Source organism: Sorex fumeus, unplaced genomic scaffold, assembly GCF_029834395.1.
Source record: "Sorex fumeus unplaced genomic scaffold, SorFum_2.1 ptg000103l, whole genome shotgun sequence".
In the NCBI taxonomy this organism is placed as follows: Eukaryota; Metazoa; Chordata; class Mammalia; order Eulipotyphla; family Soricidae; genus Sorex; species Sorex fumeus.
Window position 1 is genome coordinate 5048882 of NW_026606160.1, and position 2662 is coordinate 5051543.

The window sequence follows — 2662 nt, forward strand, 5'->3', positions numbered from 1 at the left end:
GACTAGAGCTGTTACTGATTGGATTCCACGGGATGTCAAGAGACCGCGTGGCCGCCCACCTACCAGATGGTCAGACTTCTTCCTGAAGATCATGAACGATCGGTTTGAGGCCCTTCATGTTCCCAGAGCGAACAGATGCCATTGGGCTACACTAGCACGCAACAGGGACAAATGGAGACGTTACTGGCGCCCGCTCGAGCAAATCGACGACTAACGGGAAGTTAAGTGATTAAGTGATTTTTTAGTAGTCGGAAATGTATTACTCATGTTAAACAATTTTTTTATTTGGTTTATCCCAATTATTTGTTTTCTATATCATTAATTTATGCTTTTGCATTTATTATCACCTTTTGAAAAATTTTACTTTAGTTTATTTTACTTCTTTTCCTGATTACTTTCTTTAATTACATAAATTACTTGCTGAATTTTCAGACATTAGAAAAACAAATGTATGTACTCAAAATTATAGATTTCCCTCAAGAAGCTTATAAACTTTATCTTACCAATGTTGAAATTCAGTATTTTAAAAACTAACTTTCAGAGTCAGAGAGGTGTTTTAGGAAGTTAGGCCTTGCATGTGTTTCTAGTTTTCCCCCGGCATCAGATAGGCCCAATAACCTTCTTCCCAAATCCTAGCACACTAGAAGTGATTTCTGAGCATAAAGCCAGGAATAAGATCTGAGCATAGCTGGGTGTGGCCCAAACCACAATTCCTGGTAAAAGTGAATAAATAGAAACTAAGTACTCTCAAATTTCCATTTTAGTTTCTTTTACTCATGAGTAAATAGAAATTTATTTTTTACTTTCAGGAATTTGTGTTATCTCTATAACAATTATGTTCTATGTTTAATCAGGCTATATGATACCAGCTTTTATTTTAATTTGTTGGTACTAATATTAGTTCTGGCCAGTCATTGTAAGTATTCTCTGTGAGCTTGAGAGAATGTGCATTCTACACTGTTGGCGGACAGTGTATTGTATGTACAACTGAACTTATTTTACGAATCAAGGATATGTCTCAGTGATAAAGCATGTGTAAGGACTCAGATTTGATTCCTGGCGCTTCTAAAAATAAAATAAATAAACGAACAAGTTTATTGCTTTTTAAAATATTTTGTATCACAACTCGTTTCGTTTGGGGGGTGAGTGTGGGCTTTCCAGTAGCAACCAGAAAAACTGCTAGACAAATTCTAAAAGAGCTGTAACACTTTTAACTAATTTCTTGATTTACCTATTAGTGATGATAGAATTGCCCACAAAGACGATGGTGTTAAGTTCTTCACATAAAAAAAGTGTCTGTCTGTGGCAGAGGCAGACTTGGGGTGGGGTTGGAAAGAGGAAAATTGAGGACATTGGTGTTGAGAAGTGTACACGGGTCAAAGGACAGGTGTTTGAGCATTGTAATACTGAAACTCAATCATGGACAACTTTCTTTTTCTCACGGTGATTTAATAAAAGAATTTTAAATACTTGAAATATTTTGAAACTACTTTATTAGGTGCATTTAAGTTGGAATTGTTAAATCTTTCTGGTAAGTCTGAATTTTAAATAATATATAGCAATCATACTAATTTCATTTTGTATTTATTATCTTCACAGGGCAAAGCCTGGCAAGCCACCAGTGAGGTATTCAATATGCAAAAAACAGTAACAACAAGTCTCACAATGGAGCTGTTACTGGTGACTGCTCGAACTATTTGTTGAACAGCGGAGGACAGTGCTACAGAGCTATTTATTATCTTAAATTCTGTTTTGTGTTGTATTAATAAACTTTCATTGACGTTCTTGTGGGCTGGAGCGATACCACAGTGTGTAGGGCGTTTGCCTTGCACACAGCCAACATGGACCCGAGTTGGATTCCTCCGCCCCTCTCAGAGAGCCCGGCAAACTACCGAGAGTATCTCTCCCACATGGTAAAGCCTGGTAAGCTACCCGTGACGTATTCAATATGCCAAACACAGTGACAAGTCTCACAGTGTTACTGGGCCCTCTTGAGCAAATCGATGAACAACGGGAGGACAGTGACAGTGACAGTGACCGTTCTTGTGGATATTACTATATATCTTTAGATTTATTGCTAACATTTCCCCCTTATTGTTTTATGTGTTTTTGTACTTAAAAAACACATGCAGCTTAAATTTGTATGTTTTTATCTGCTCTGACAATTTCACATTAAATTCAAGACATATCTATCATGATTCCTCATATATTTGAATTTATTTTGCCACCCAATTTTGCTATTTGTTTTTTCTTACTCTAATTTCTTTGTTTGGTTTTGGGGCCACACCTAGCAATGTTCAGGGGTTACTCCTGGCTTTTCACTTAGGAAGTACTCCTGGTGATACTTGGGGGACCACACGGGATGCCTGGGATTGAACTCTGGTTGGCTGTGTGCAAGGCAAGCACCTTACCCACTGTACTATCTCTCAGGTCCTCTCTAATTTTAAAATAAATTCTGGCATCTTCCCCACTCCTATTCTTTTAGACAGAGATTTTCCTCCCTCATATACATTTTTTCTCCATTGATTTAGAGACTATAAGACATTTTTAAACTTTTAGTCATTACCTAAAAGTTTCCTAGAGCTTAAATACCTTACGAATTATAATTCGGATCAGTAGTTTGGTATTTGTCCCAAATAAATATAAAATTTAGGATTTTTTA

General features: G+C 36.8%; 1 non-coding gene across 1 annotated transcript; it reads right to left on the minus strand.

Moving 5' to 3' along the window:
• Positions 1-1148: 1148 nt before the first annotated feature.
• Positions 1149-1210, minus strand: LOC130042570 (U7 small nuclear RNA). The gene has a single exon (XR_008795259.1). It is a non-coding gene; the product is annotated as a U7 small nuclear RNA (small nuclear RNA).
• Between the last annotated feature and the right edge of the window lie 1452 nt (positions 1211-2662).